The sequence below is a fragment of the Python bivittatus genome, unplaced genomic scaffold, assembly GCF_059951505.1.
Source record: "Python bivittatus isolate LINGU-HERP-01145 unplaced genomic scaffold, Pbiv_v1 ctg000700_np1212, whole genome shotgun sequence".
Lineage (NCBI taxonomy): Eukaryota > Metazoa > Chordata > Lepidosauria > Squamata > Pythonidae > Python > Python bivittatus.
Genome location: NW_028277098.1, coordinates 88,016,250 through 88,033,234, shown reverse-complemented (window position 1 = coordinate 88,033,234; position 16,985 = coordinate 88,016,250).

Genomic DNA, 16,985 nt, shown 5'->3' with positions numbered 1-16,985 from the left:
AAGCTACTAACATACTAACTTAAATTTCTGAATCAGTGGTCTCTGTATAGCCTACAATAAACAAGTACATGTTTGTCTATTTAAGTCAGGTTGAGCATTAAGATATTTGAGTCTCATTTGGCCAAGTAAAAAATTCCTAAGGAAGATTTAATTCTAATCACAGGAACAATTACCTTTTGAGATAATCATTTTCTGCTCAAAAAGTCGTATCAGCTACTTTCTCTGTCTCTCCCCTTGACTGAATCTTCCTGAGAATGTAAGTTAACATAAAAAGTTACACAAGTTAACTGCATCAAGTCTCCTAACTGAATTTCCAAGTCATTATACCTTCCTTATATTTTGCTGTGCTGTTTTTTTTTTTTAATCTAAATAAAAGTAAGGCATTCTTTTAAGAGCCTCCTTTTTATTATTATTTCCATTTGGACCCAAAAAGGGAAAAATGTCTTAATGAGCTGTTAAGAGCCATCCCTTCCCTCCCTCCCTCTCTCCTCCTATTGTGGGAGCTACAACAGAGCTTCTAAAGTGTTGAAAAGCCAGAAGACAATTTATGGTCTCTAATGCTATCCCTTCCTGGGACAATCATTAGAAAAGAAGATATTCAGCAGGGCTTAGAAGTTCCCTTCTTTAGATGTTTGTGCATCATTTACTGAAGTTATTAGAGCATAAGAATGACATGCTGGCTTAGATCAATGCTCCATCCAGCCCAGCATTTTGCTTCCCCCAGACATCCCAGAGCAAGTCAACATAGCACAAGGTACAGCTATCCACACTCTGTCCTTTGTCTAAATAATTAAAGAATCAGTCCACATATGTGAACCAAAAACAGGCTTTTTAAAAGAATTATCTGCTTTTTTAAAATGCCAAACCTTCATGCAGTGCTGTACTTGTGAATAGTATTTCTCCTTCTCAGTCCATAGATTGGTCTATGGATAACCATTAAACTTGTGTCAGTTTAAAATATCTCTCCTCCTTTTCTTTTTTCCCCACCTTATTCTTTCAGATACAGTACTTCATGCAGATATATTCAGCCTCCCTGTTGATTTCCTTCCAATTTCCAGTCAATTGTATCTTTGAATCATCTTAATTTCTCAGAGCCGCTTTCACCAAATTGATGACCTCCAGATTTGTTGAATTACATTTCCCATTAGCTTTAGGCAATGGTCAGAACTGATGGAAATTGTGTCCAGAAAAGCTACAGCAATTTTCCCATCTGCTGTTTGCCAGATTTATTAGGAATCATCTCTTAGTTAATGTTTCTTTGCACTTTGCTCTATTGTCTGTCTGCAATTTGTCTGATACTGTTTTATTATGTTTTTTGCATTTTATTTATTCCTCTTCAGCATATTCCAAATTCTTCAAATATCCTTTTTCAATTTTACTTTGTTGTGTTTCACTGTCATGTAGAGAGCTTCATGTATATTTCATTGTCAGCAGAATGTAGTCCTCTTGTCACATACACATGTACGCATATGATCCCCCTGCAATGAAAAATAGGAACAATCATTGCAAGTCAAATGATAACAGGATCTTAATTCTGTGGTCCTTTAAAAGCATGTCTATAATTTAGGGGCCACATGAAGATTTTGCCCAGTTTCCCTGGGCCTCAACCTTGTTTCAAATGCCACTTACTCGGCAAACTCTCCCCACTTTGGTTTCCACTCCACCTTTTTGGTTCTGATGTGCCCACCTTTAGCTCTAACCCTACTGCTATGTGGTATTTGATAAGTTGTTTCAACTGGAAGATCTCCCAACCCATGGCCTATTTCATTGTGAACATGCCCAGGTTATAACAATATGGTTGTCAAGAATTTGTCTTACTTGTTGTTTCCTGATCAGTTTTATCATGATTAATTTCTATCTTTATACTCGCTTTGTAGTGTTGTGGGATATCCTTCCCACTCCAGTAACACCTCTTTTATTGAACTTTGTATTGACACTCTACCTAGATCTTCTTTGTATGAATTTTGGGTATGGATATGTTTTCTAGAAAACATAGGTTTCAGCAAAGTTGTATTGTAAATAATATTTAAAATACATAATAAATGTACTTTATTATTATGTTTTTATTTAATGATGCATTAGCAAATGTATGTACACCATTTCAAAATATCTTTGGCTAAATGCTACCATGTGACAGACTTTAGTTCTAAGATGCGGGCTGGGGAATTCTGGGCATTGAAGTCCACACATCTTAAAGTTGCCACATTTGAAAAACACTGGCCTAGACCTTTGCTAACTCTACAACCTTGTCATGGGTCAATTCAAGATACCTTGCTGCTTGAGGTGAAGACAAGATGGATGTCCCAATTACCCAAACAGCAGGCAATTACACTGAGTTCTGAATCTTAGCTACATCTTCCACTATATTTGAGGGTGGCAGACAAACTAAGAAGGCACATCCCAGAGCTTCCAGCAATTCATTCACCTCAGTTAAGCATATTGAAGCATTAGCTCAGTTGTGTGTTGCCTTAAGGCAGTGTTGTCCAAACTTGGCCACTTTAAGATGAGTGGACTTCAACTCCCAGAATTCCCCAGCCAGCATGGCTGGCTGGGGAATTCTGGGAGTTGAAGTCCACTCAAAGTGGCCAAGTTTGGACAACACTGCCTTAAGGTGATGCCTCGATATGCTACACTCTAGGACCAGCCCTGTTCCGGGGACACTTTCTGTCAACACTGAAAAGGTTCTTCCTGTCCCCCATGGTGAACAACATGACTGCCTGTTATCCTGTTTTTCAGATAACAAATACAGAGAGAGGGCCTGTTCCCACTTCTGAATTATAGTGTTATACATTCTTGAGCCAGCAGATATGCTACCTATGCTTATCCTGCTCAGTTACTCCCGTTCCTAGTCTCTGCAAGACACCTCCAAGGTGGCAAAGCATTAACTTGAAGATGATCTTGAACAGTATCAGAGAAAAGGGGAAAACACTAATTTGATCCCGGTATAGCTAAGGGCACCTTTCTCACTCATGGGCTGAGGGCAAGATGAAGGCACATCATGGGGACAAAGAGGAAAATAAATGGCGCCAGGCCTTAACTGTGTTGTCTAGCTGGAAGAAGGGACACATTCAGAGCAAGTGATCTTTACCACATTTTTATCTTGCTTTCCAGTCAATTAAAAGAGAGAGAGAGGCCCGGCCCTCAGGATCATAATCTCAGAAGACATAGCACACAAGAGATGCATAATAAAGGGAAAAGAAAGAAGAGGGAAAATGTTTTTATAAAACCAGAAAGAACAAGCAAGGAAATGTGGGAATGTATAAACATCCAGCAGCAAGAGTGTCCTCTCTAAAAGCTCAGCTGATGGCCACTTTTATTCATTAGAACTACATCCTGCCTGCCTCCAGTACCTCAAGGCCATCACATACATAGCCCCCTCCCCCTCCATTTTTCCTCAGAGCAATTCTATGAGAAAGGTTAAGCCCCAAGTGACTCAGAGAACTACCGAGCCTGACTGTAGACTTGAACCAGGTTTTCCCCACTCCTAATCCAACATTTGCATTTGGAAGCTTCACCAGATGCAGAATGTGGTGGCGTGGGCAATTAATAGTGTCAGTTTTTTGGCACATGTGACACCACTGCTCCACAAGCTGCAGTGTTGCCAGTGTGCTTCCAGTGCAATTCAAGGTGCTGGCAGTTAAAGCCTTAAACCTTTAAAGCCCTTCATGGCTTGGGACTGGGCTACTTATGGGACTGTCTCTCCCCAGTTGTTTCTACCCATCCCACCTGGGTAGTCCAGCAGGAGGGGCTTGTTGCGGGTGCTGTCGGTTAAGGAGTGTTGGCTGGTGGGGCCTAAAGGTGGGCCTTTTCTGCCATGGCACCAATATTCCCCCTGAGATTAGGTTAGCCCCAACCAAACTGGCCTTTCACAAGGCCCTAAAAACCTGGTTTTGTGCCTGAACCTGGGTGTGTGATAGATCCTGTTTCTTGGCTTTGTTGGTGGCTACTTTATGATGCTTGGCTGCTATGTGTTTTTATTTTATATTATGTATTTTATTTGTTTTTATCTATTTTATTGTAAGCCACCCAGAGTCACATGTGTAAGATGGGTGCCTATGTAAATCAAATGAATGAATGAATGAATGAATGAATGAATGAATGAATGAATGAATGAATATTTTTTCTCATTTTTAACAACATAATATTTTGAAACACCCTTTCATTGTCACTGGTTTTATTGAAATGATTTAACATTGCATTGGATTTTATTATTGCACTAAGGCAGCTAAGAAATTGGTATTCTATCAACTTCCCAGTGAAATTTAACAATGAGTTGGTTCTAGACTTTGCAAAAGTCCAAGTAGATTATTGAAATTACATGGTTTCCACATGTTTTCTCTAAGTATGATAAGGTCTTGAGCTAAAAAAAGTTCTTTTTACTGTGCTCCAAGGTGTCTTTGTCAAGTTGACACTACCAAGCCATAATTATAAGATTTATTAATTTTATATTTGAAGTGTAAAGCACTTGTATTTATGTTATGAAGTTCCTTTTACTGCCAGCTTTCTGGATGCATGTGTGACGTGTGAGGAAGAATGTAGTATTTGCTTTCAAACAAGTAAATAGATTTGAAAAGGAAGGGAAAAGATGTTTCAGTCAAAATCTATCTTTTACTATTTGATGTACAGAATACATTCAGCAAACAGGTTAATCAGCTTACAAAAATGTTGATATATGTTAGCAAGGTATTAGAATGTTATAGCTGAAGAATGTGATCTTGTTTCATTCTTATTCTTTCTCTTCACAACACAGCAAACATTTCCTGTCCTCTGAGGACTAGTTGTATACAATGGGGAAATTTAATATGGGTGTCTCACAACAACTAGCAAAAACATAATTTTCCAGGATACATTTCTAAGGGTTTTCTACCAGTGCTTAACAACACTTCCTTCCCCCAGCAAATTTTCAAAATATTCAGGCCTAAACATGAGACAGACAATATTTATTACTCTGGTGGAAGACCTTCATCAAGACATGGATGGAGGTAGTGTATCCCTCCAGGTCCTGTTATAACTTTTGATGGACTTTACGTTTGCTCTCTGGTGGGGTGGCCTCCCCACTGTTTATAACATCTACATGAAACTGCTGCTTGTTCATATTATCAGTATGTTGACGATACCCAATTATACATCATGCAGAGTTATCTTGACCCAGTATCTGGAGGCTGTCAGAATCTAGATAAGACAGAACAGGCTGAAGTTGAAGCCCAAGAAGAGGGAGTCGATACTGGTATATAGAGATTCCATAACAGCTTCACTGTTGTCTCTTGATTGAGTGACACTACCTCTGAGGGAGCAGAATTGTGATTTATGTGTCCTGTATTTGCAGCCACTGCTATACAGGCTGGTAGAAGTTGCAGCTGGGTCTCTGTGTTGCTCAGCTTTGGCTTGCGTCCCAGTCACAGCCCTAGCTGGAGTGGGAAGACCTTGCAATAGATCCTCATCACCATACAGATGGACTAGCAGATTGGGTTGCCTTTAAAGATGATTAGAAGCTTCAACTACTTCAGCAGCCTGATTGTTAGCTGACATCCATCCAATCATGGTATCACTATGAGCCTGTTATACTGGCTTCTGGTTTTAATCTATATCCCTCTGTATGGCCTGACCCCAACTTACCTAGAGGACATCCCCTTCAATTGCAGTCAACCCACCAAATCAATCAAGACCAGAATTACAAATAAAAATGCATTCATAATGAAATAAAACAAAACATGATAATATATTATAGTTAATGGTGGGGTCATCAGTGGGCAATCAAAGTCTGCCTAATTTTACAGACAGTGTAACAAAATTTAGCTACGTTCAAAGAAACTGAATCATACTGATCAGATAGCAACAACTGTACATTAAAAAGCTCAGAATTTCTCAGGTATCTTACCAAATAGGGAGTTACAAAATGGGTCTGTGAGTCTTTATAGAGGGTACAGTATAGCAGGACATGAGCTGTAGTTTCAATAGCCCCTTGTCCACGGGGGCACAATCTCAGCTCATATGGGACTTTTTTGTATTGGCCCTCCAAAACTCCTGTGGGAAGAGCATTGCAGCATGCTAGAGTTAGTGTCCCTAGGAAAATCAACCCACCTGATTTCATGCATTCCTCTAGGAGAAACTACTTGGGGTACCACTATCATAAAGTGAAGAAATGGGGGGTTGCTATTTTTCAGTGGCCAGACCCATATTGTGTAACAGCTTCCTTGGGAATGTCAGACTTTTTTTTTTTTTTTTTGGTACCTTTAAATCTGTCTTGACTCCTGACAATCCCTGGATGAGTCCCTGCAGTTTTCCTGGCAAGATTTTTTGGAAGTGGTTTGCCATGGCCTTTTTCCTAGGACTGAGACAGAACGACTGGCTCAAAGTCACCCAGCTGGCTTTGTGCCTAAAGCGGGACTAGAACTCACAATCTCCAGATTTCTAGCTGAGTGTCTTTTGCCACTAAACCAAACTGGCTCTCAGATGTCAGCCTTGCCCCATATTACTGAATTATATACTGAATTAACCTTCTGGTAGCTGTTAGAAACCACATTATTTTGGAGGGTGTATTGTGACTGAGATTATGCCTATGAATTAGTGATTGATGGTTTGATTGTTTCTTATTTTGATTTTATGACCTGTTTTATATATTTTCCATGAATGTTTTATTGTATGGCCATTGCATTTATTTGTTGTGAACCACCAAAAGTCTTATTGATTGGTCAGTATAAATGGAATACAAATGGAAAGAATGAATAAATATTTTAATACTGATGCCTGTATTATACATTAGTCTTTATAGCCCAATACTGTTTCTCCTAATTGGGAGTGGCTTGTTAGAGCTGGACAGAGAAATTTTTCCATCCTAAGATATTTCTGAAATGGAGCTACCTGCTCACCTTATTGTATTATTAGTCCTTTTGCCACTAAACATCTCTCATAGCCTCCTCTATAATCAAACAGCTTTCATTTACAATTAGGAAGTTTCCTCTAACGTTTGGCCACAATATGTCTTCCTACATTTCCATATTTGCTGCATACCAACTGCCAGTATGTTCATGTGACAGTGGTTTCAGTATGCTGACCTGCAACTGCAACGTTTAAAGCATTAGTCTTAAAGGAAATCAACCCTGATTGCTCATTGGAAGGATTGATAATGAAGCTCAATCTCAGATACTTTGGTCACCTAATGCGAAGAGAGGACTCTTTGGAAAAGACCCTGATGCTGGGAAAGATTGAAGGCAAAAGGAGAAGAGGACGGCAGAGGATGAGATGGTTAGATAGCATCACTGAAGCAATGAGCATGAAACTGAGCAAACTCAGGGAGGCAGTGAAGGACAGGAAGGCCTGGCGCAATATGGTTCACGGGGTCACGAAGAGTCGGACATGACTTAACGACTGAACAACAACAACAACAAGTGATCAAAAAGTAGATCAGGAAGTATTGGTAGTTCTCTAAGTAATCTGCAGAAGATCAGCAAGATATTTCCTAGTTCTACTAGTCTAACCATAGCAATCTATAAAAACATTATCTCCCTCCACCATTGATTACTGAAAAAGAATGTTGGGCAACGAGCAAGAATAGAATACTTTGTGGGAAATTATTTTTGAGCTGGTAAAGAAAGTCTTCTTTGAGTTCAGCCCAATTTCTCATGATTTCATAGACATTTTCTTGGCAAAAATATGGAAGTAGTTTGCCATTACCTTCTTCCACCATGCTTTAGCAACTTCGCAGCTTACCAACAACCTTAGACTTTCTTGGAGGCACCTCCTTCACTAATTCTTAATTAATTCCTGTTCCTGCCACTGTTTTGCACTTGATTGGCTTCTAGTAAAAAAACAAGGTAGATGTTGGTACTCTGAAGTCTGTTTCCCTGATTTAAATGATTTCCTGCTGCTCCATGAACTCTCTGCTTCTCTGCCCAAATCTCCATGGAGTATATTTGCTTTGGAGGAACTGATCCTGCTTTACTGAATATACCTGCCTGGATGCTTATCTACCCCACCCCCATGCTTAAAAGCATCCTCAACTATTTTCAGAGATGGTGAAGTAGTACTCTTTCCTTTGTCTCCTAACACTGATGTAATCTGATACCAACAAGAATGACTTTGCATTCAATCCATTGCCTCTATCTTGGGATTGGTGTGAAACCCGAAACCCCATGGTTTTAAACATCCAGCCTATTTTTTTTAAAACACCTTTATTGTTCTCTATTTTTTGTTTTTACTATGCCAATGAAGAGTTCTGGAGAACTTGAAAATGAGTGTGTCCTTTAATATTCTTTTGATTAGTCCTCAAAAAGGTATCACCTAGTTCACTGGATGAACTTTGGATTTCTTTTCTATCTCAATAAAGAACTGATTTTGTTCATAATTTGCCAATAACACATCTGAATAAAGGAGTACATAGAATCAATTAATGTGATACATCTTTTTTTCACTTACATGCACTTAAATAAAGACATTTAAAAAACATGGGGGGGGGTCCATTGTCCCAAATATGCTATTTCAAAAGGCAACAAAATAGTGTGCAAACAATGATACTGGAAAAGTGCTGTTTTTCTCCAGGAACAGGGCTTATCAGTGCTATCCAAACAAAGAAGTGTAGCAGTGCATCTGGGGTGTGGAGTGAAAAAGGAGCAACTCATAAGAGTTAAGGATGAAGGATTCTTCTTTTATTAACCTTTTATTAACAGATAAAGGCCTCACAGTTAAATGTTTTATTCTGCCAAGCCACATGTGTTTTGGGTTTTTTTGGTCCACTTTACAGGGCAAATCACACTGCTTCTGAATGCTCCTTCCTAACAGTACTCTTTAATGCTTAACTCTTCTGACCTCACAAATATAATTGGTGTGAAGCAAATTTGCTTAGCCTTGTGCCTTTATTTGCAGACTGAATGGCATGGAGAACCACACATATTGTTTATGGAAATGAAGAGCAAAAACAAGAAAAGTGAATGGTCTTACTAAGATAAAGGTAACTCCCATGCAAAGCTGAAATAATGTGTCATTATATGTCAGACTCTGAGTTCTTAGCAAGCTGGAAAAAGAAACTAGATAGATAGGCAGACAGACAGACAGAGAGTGAGTGTTGGGATAACAAGAGTTTTGGACTACAATTGGAAAGACCCAAGTTCAAATTTCTATTCAGTCAGAATTGAGTGATTTGGAAGCAATCTCTCTCACTCAGTCCAACCTACTCACAGATGGATTGTCAGAATAAATGGTGGTGAGTCCCATAGAGGAAAGTTAGTGAATAAAGGTAAGAGATAAATAACGTTTATCATAAGTTTTTGCATGATAACATAGGGAGCTGGTTTGCATATGGTTTTAAGCCATATTAAATAAACCATAATTGTCTAGGTTCACTTCAGAATATGGTAGGTCACAAACCATGGTTTAAAAACTGAGTACACAAAGGCAGAATTAAGCCACATTATGTCTTAGTTGGCTGTGTAAAGCTGGCCAGTGTAATGCTATGGCTATGAGCATTAACAGCGAGTCAAGAAATGACCATTTCTCAATATCCCTTCAATAGCAATTTGCGGGTGGCATTCGTGACCTACTTTGAGAAAGAAATATAAAATCTCTTAAGATGACAAAAGCTAAATATTATTATATAAATCTTTGGTTTTAGCTGCTATTCTTAGATTTAATGCACTCCTAATAATATTTATTAAATAAGTCACTGGGAGTTGAGTGGTATAATAATAATAACAATAATAATAACAGTAATAACAATGGCAAATGGTATTTCTTGCAGATATTCCCATGCACCATTGTTGCTACCATTCTTGCATTGACAAAATCGCCATCAGTCAATTGCAAAAGGCTTATATCCTGCGACGATACCTTTAACACCATCAAATAACAACATCTGCCTACCTACCCCAGGGAAGGACTCGATAGGTAGATAAAAATGCCGAATCCAGGCCAAATATCTGGCTGATTGTGCGACCAACCATAATAATAATAGCTTCCAGGCTTTGGCTTCCCAATCTCCTGGTACAATGGCTTGGATCCTAAAAGAAATTAACGCAAGGAAACAAAGAGAAACTCGCCCCTCACATTCTGCTTCCTGCAGGCTTAAAAAATCCTCTTCAGCCAACTGAGGCGCCCATCTTGCTGATCAATATCAAATTAATTCTAAGGGGAAGTTCTGTTGGGTGAGAAAGAAATTGTCCCAAATTGAGTGAGGTAGGGGAAAAAGAGAAGATAAAACATTTTTCTTCCATTACTTCTATGAATCACTTATTGTAAGATGCAAGCCACCCACAGTGGGGGCGTGGTTGAGTAAAAGCTTTTTTTGGTTTTTTTTCAAAACAGAGCTATAATCTGATGGTGCACTTCATCTTGGTTTACTAGCTGAAACAGTAATCCAAAGAACGACACAAGTGATATTTCTAAAACTGCTTTCAGGAAGTGGCTGAAGGGACTGGGTTATACGTTTCACACAGAAAGGAAGAATTATTAGCACGTTTTTATCAATACTATTCTTTACACTGATTGAATAACAGGAAGTGGTATGTAACCTCTCATCCCAATCTAATGAATATGCTTAAACTATATACTCTCTTCATAAGGATCCACCTGAGTCCAGCTGATTATGACTGACAGCTGCAATTTAAACAACATTTTTAAAAAATTAGCTTATCCACATTTTTACTCTTTAATTAATCCATATCAGATTTAGACTTTCATAAAAATCTGACCACCTCGGAATGATTCAGTTTGGACTTACCATGTTTTCATTTTCTTTCTCAGTTCAAGATGTATCTTAAATTAGTAAATATATCAATTTAGAATTTGTATCGAAATATATATATATATATTTAAACTTTGTCTTAAGTTTAATTTATCTTAATTTATCTCCTTTGAAAGTTATCTCATTTCAAAACTTTTTTTAGATAATTGAATTCTAGCTGTGAAATGAACAGCAACAATACTAAGGGACCATCAGCAGATACAATATTTGGCTCATAAATAAAACGTCCATAGTATGTGTTATAAAAATATTATACACAAAAATCAGAAAACATTTGAAGAGAAGGCAACTGACAGGCAGGAAGAGAAAGACAAGGATTACACAGCTCAAATTAACCCATTTGCTGAGTTTGCACATTACCTTGTATCATAAAATCACCAAACTGTCTAGGTTCACAGAAAATGTTCCATATATACTCACAAATAAGCCAAGAATTTTAAGTGTCAAAATACACCCTGAAAATTGTTTTCAGCTTATCCATGGATCGGTTTATCCATGAGTCTATATGGTAATACTTTTTAAAAGTACAGGTAGTCCTCGCTTAACAACCATTCATTTAACAATGGTCCAGAGTTACAACAGCCTTGGAAAAGTGCTTTACAACCCCACAGTCATGTGATCACAATTTGCGACCTTTTTTATGACAGTCATTAAGCGAATCACATGGTCATTAAGCAAATCATGTAGTTGTTAGTGAATTCCAGCAAAAAGTGTCCGTTGGGGAAGCTGGATTTGTTTAACAACCATGTGATTTGCTTAACAACCATGTGATTCACTTAATGACCACAGTGATTCATTTAACAACACCATAAAAAAGATTATAAAATCAGCTCCGATTCGCTTAACAACCAAATTGCTTAGCAATCTAAATTCCAGTCCCTACTGTGGTCAGATATCAAGGACCACTTGTACCTGTATATCCCATATATACTCATGTATAAGCCCATCCACAGATAAGGTGACCCTTGAATTTTTCAGCAAAATACCATGAAAAATGGATAATTTGTGGATTACCCATGGATAAACCAATTGTGAAAATTAAAACATAGTAAAATTGTAAGGGTCAGCTTATCCACAGGTGGGCTTATACATGAGTATATATGATTATTCACAAACAGCTAAAACACACTGATATGTTTTAGCATGTTGTGTGAATGTGTAAATGTAGCCTGTAGGCCTTTAATTGGCTTGATATGTAGTATAGTGGATGATCAGTGGATTAGGAAAAAGGCCTAAGAAGAAAGATTGAAGGAGCAGGGAATATTTAGTCTTGAGAAAAGTCAACAGATGGGAGGATAGCACTTTTCAAATATCTGAAAAGATGTTACATAGAAGACCTCTTCTCTCTCAATCCAGAGTACAAGACATGAGATCATATATTTCAATTATGGGAACGCAGATTATGACTGAATGTTAAAAGAACTTCCTAACAGTAAAAGTAGATCAACAATGGAATCAGTTACCCAGAGCAGTCATGAGCTCCTGTTCATTGGTTGTGTTCAAACAGAACTAGACAGCCATCTGTCTACAGCAGTGTTTCTCAACCTCAGCAGTTTTAAGATGTGTGGACTTCAACTCCCAGAATTCCCCTAGCCAGCATGGGAATTCTGGGAGTTGAAGTCCACACTCTTAAAGTTGCTGAGGTTGAGAAACACTGGTCTGGAATGCTGGAATTTGGATTCCTCTCACTGAGACAAGTGGCTCCTTCCAGTTCTAGGGTTCTTTCTCAACCTTATAGATGTGATTTGGCAGTAGCTCTCTAATATTCCAAATCAAAGGCTTTCCCAGCTTATCTGGGTATGCCAGGAATAGAACCTGGGACCTTCCTATTGCAAGACAGATGTTCACCAATACTGAAGCTTTCTGAGCTGGGGAGGAGGATGAGGAACTGCTCCAAAGCTCCAATCCTATGTATACATTTGGGAGTAAGTTTTACCTTTGAATGAACATGTAGAGGCTGACCCTGTTAAGCTTTCTTTTGGACAATACAAGAGGTATAGCCAAAAGGTTCAAGAAAAAGACAGATCATGAACTGATTCTTGAAAGGAGAGATAAATAGCACCTCAGAAAAGCTCCTGAGCATAATGGACAAGAGAGAAAGGAACAAAATCATGATCTTTAGGCAATTAAGAATACTATGGCTAGAACATTTGGTCTAGTGGTTAAGGCATCAGTCCAGACACTGGGAGGCTGTGAGTTTTAATTCCACCTTAGACATGAAAGCCAGCTAGGTGACCTTGGGCCAATCACTCTCTCTGTCCTAGGAAGCGGCAATGGAAAACCACTTCTGAAAAATCTTGCCAAGAAAACTGCAGGGACTTGTCCAGGCAGTCACCAGGAGTCAATACTGACTTGAAAGCACCAAAAAAAAGTAGAAGTTCATAGCTGGGAATATGTCAGGAGACAAGGGCAGAGCCTTCTGTAAACTGAACTGATTATGAATCTTAAATTTAAATCAAAGATATTCTCTATAAATGGAATGATTGAAATAAAGGATTTCATTCCTGAAATTATGGATTACCTGGTCTTCATTTAGGTCGTTTGTTTGAGAAAACCTCCAAACAATTTATTTGGGACTCAATCCAGAAGAAGTTCAAGCACAGAAACCTATTTTTTGCCCACTGATTGCTCTTCCTGGCCAGTGACCAATTTAGGTATCATAGAGTGATAAACCCTTCTAGGACTGAGTTGTGCTGGAGATGTGGTGAGAAATGCTTTTGCCACATTAGCTTATCCAAAATGTTTCAAGCAATAAGGTATGGGAAACCTCAGTTTAATGCTATACTTCTCATTTATGTTTCATATATCTGTAAATCTACGTCAGAACAAAAGTTCTTCAAGTGTGAATTGCTTACTGCTAGATATTAATGAACTACTTCCCATCCACAAACAACAGTTGGAATTCTTACCCTAGGAATATATTTCACTGCTGGTGCTGCTGCTCCTGCTTTAAGTAAACTGAATCTTCTACCTAAGAAAAATATTTATTTTTCTATAGATAGAGACAGGAAAGAAATATGAAAAGAATTGCACAGGCTTTTTCTGTAAAGAGAGACACTAAGGTCAGCCAAATAAAATTTTAAACTTGCCAACACCCTCCCCAAACCAGAATTTAGCAGTAAATCTCCCCTCTTGCACTGCTTATTTAGGCCACTTGGCTTAGACTCCGCTGAAGTCTTTCAAATTCTCTACATGGGGCAGCTAAGAATCTTTATTGCAAATTAGAATTAAACTGCATTAAATAGTTGATTGCCCTGTCAGTATGAAGATGCAGTTCTCTTCTTACGCCCACTGCAGTTTAACCCATTGCTCTTACAGCGGACTCTTTGTCTTGCACATCCTGGCCTTGAAGCCAAGGAATTGTTGGTTGTTGACATAACTGGCATCTCTCTGAGAAAAACTGGCTTGTGACTTATCTCTCACATTTTCTAACCTTTTGGCCATCCCTTTAATGGTCTGAAAACATCTGCAATCAGTATTTTAAATTCATCCAAAAAGTTTCAATCTGAATTTTATTTTATTTTTGAGATCATTATAGCTTGACTTTTCTTCAGATTACTAAACAGCTGAACAGAACAACCCTCCCTCTCTTCAACGGTGTCATCCACGCACAAAATGAAGGGAAATAATTCACAACGGTACACACAGGATGCAATCTTTTTTCATATCTTTCAATATGCCTGAAATAGATCCCAAGGTAACTAGCCTGCACAACAGAATGAATTGCTCCCAGTCTAACGTATTCCTTTGAAATCATTGGGCACTTAATTAGTTGTGATAATTTATATATATGATCAACTAGACATGCTTCTAGAAAGGTTGGGTCTACCAGTCAAAAGCACTGTGAGGTTATTCTGATTCCCTTAACAGTTTTTTTTTTCCTCCTAATATTTAAAAAGAAGGATGAAGTAGTGAGAAAATATAAGAACTTTACAAATGGCAGAGAATATTATATATCACCCCTTACAAAATTCTACAAAATTCAGTGAGGCAGAGTGAATGCCTAACAATACTGTCTGAAACCACTGTTAATTTAAATTAACTTTCTCCAAGCTGGTGCTATCCATATGTTGGCAACTGCAAGTCTTAAAAATTTCCAGCCAGCATCATTGGACATTATTCTTGAGATGTGTAGCTAGGCAAGGTTGGCCTAGATCCAAACCAATGCCTACAGCTAAACCTAGAGAAAAATTGTTATGCTGTCCAGCAAAGGAAGAGTAACCTTAATATATAAATTCATTTTGAAATATATTGCGACATTATTCAATTAAATTGGTCAGACTAATTGTTCTGTCTATGTTTTTAATTGCTTTAAGTATGTATTAGACGTTGTAAGCCACCCAGAGTCTACTGGAATGGGCGGCCATAACAAATTTAATGAAATAATTAAATAGACAAATACTTAGAAACGAATTAGCCGCTAACACATGCAAACTACAAATGGCCTATAATATACCCACCATTATTGAGGGGTAAAGGTATTAAGTTGAAAAGTAGGAAAAAGAAAAGTTCAGTAGCATTATTTCAATGCCTTATCATAAAATGCATAAACTTAACCCTGTTTAATGCTTTGAAAAATTGAACAAAAAACTGCAGATGCTAGAAATACTTTTACTTTCTTTGTCCGCTATTTCCTTTCATGTCTACACATCAATCTAAATTCCTCTTTCCAGGCAAACAGTCCATTCACTGTGATTCCACCCATAAGAAAAGTCCCCTAAAGTGGTTAGCTGTTCAAAATATTCAAAACTGATCATCGATAGGCATAGACAGGTAGTTTGGCCTGCAAGTGCTGTGAGTTCCTCAACCCACAATAGCACCCAAAACATCTGAAGGAAACACAGATTGTTAATTGCTGTCTAGACAGTTTATTGCAGCAATAAGATCAAAACACAGAATAGTGAGGTTTGGGGTATGAATCATGCAGACTAAACAATGGTTTTACTGCATTTACAGAGGGGCTGATTTATAATGCTCTTGGTTCAGCCATAAAATCTTTCTATAGGTTATACCAAATAAATTTCGCCTCTTTCACATCCTCTTGTTATAATTCTGTCACCCTGATTTTTAAAGTATGCTTTCACAAACTTCTGCGAGAAGGTCTTATCTAAGATTACCTTTCATACCATCACTAAATATATAATCTATCAGTCTAATCTTGCTCAAGAAAGCTACTTGTGTTCCTTTTGGTGACTGTACCAGGCCTGTGCTTTAATTAGTTTGATGATTTCAGTACTGCTAACTTACCATGCTTATGTGACATTCGTTTCTGATTTTTTATGTAGTGCAGCAGCTAAGAGGATGGGCTGGGAAACTGAATGTCCACAGTTCAGATCTTTGCAATCTCTTCAGCAAAGCAGGTAGAGACTATAAACAAGGCTTGTGGATCACAGTGGAGCCATGAGGATAGTGGTAGAAGGTATGGGGAAGATTATAAAATTTAAATGCTATTACATCCAGATTGCTTATTGTTATCATTCTGTGCTATTTATTAATCGCGTTGTACACTTTTACAGTTTTTTCTTTTTAGTGTTCTCAGAAACTTTTCCTGTTCAGGTTGTTTCACAGTCAAGGTCAGAGAAGGGGCAGATTTAGAAATATAATAAATAACAGTACTTACCATGCTTTCTATATTTTTTTTTTAATCTGTTCAGTCGTCTGATTCTCAGAGATTGCCTATACAAGTCCCTGCTGTTTTCTTGGCAAGGTTTTTCAGAAGTGATCTGCCACTGCCTCTTTCCTAGGGCTGAGAGAAAGTGACTGGCCCAAGGTTACCCAGCTGGCTTTGTGCCTAGGAGAGACTAGAATTCACAGTCTCTTGGCTTCTAGCCTGATGCCTTAACCACTATACCAGTGTTGTCCAAACTTGGCCACTTTAAGATGAGTGGACTTCAACTCCCAGAATTCCCCAGCCAGCATGGCTGGCTGGGGAATTCTGGGAGTTGAAGTCCACTCATCTTAAAGTGGCCAAGTTTGGACAACACTGCACTATACCAAACTGGGTCTCGCTTTCTATAATAACATACATATAACGTATGTACATATATGAAGTAATGTACATATGTGAAGGCTACACACTAAAGAATAATATGTACGTGCTTTCTATAATAATATATATATTATTCTTTAGTGTGCAGCCTTCACAAACTACTTCATACAGTAAAAGATACATTGAACCACAAAAATATACATCATAAAGCCAGCTAATGCAATGAGTTATAGCAGTACTCCATTAATTTGTTAAAAATAC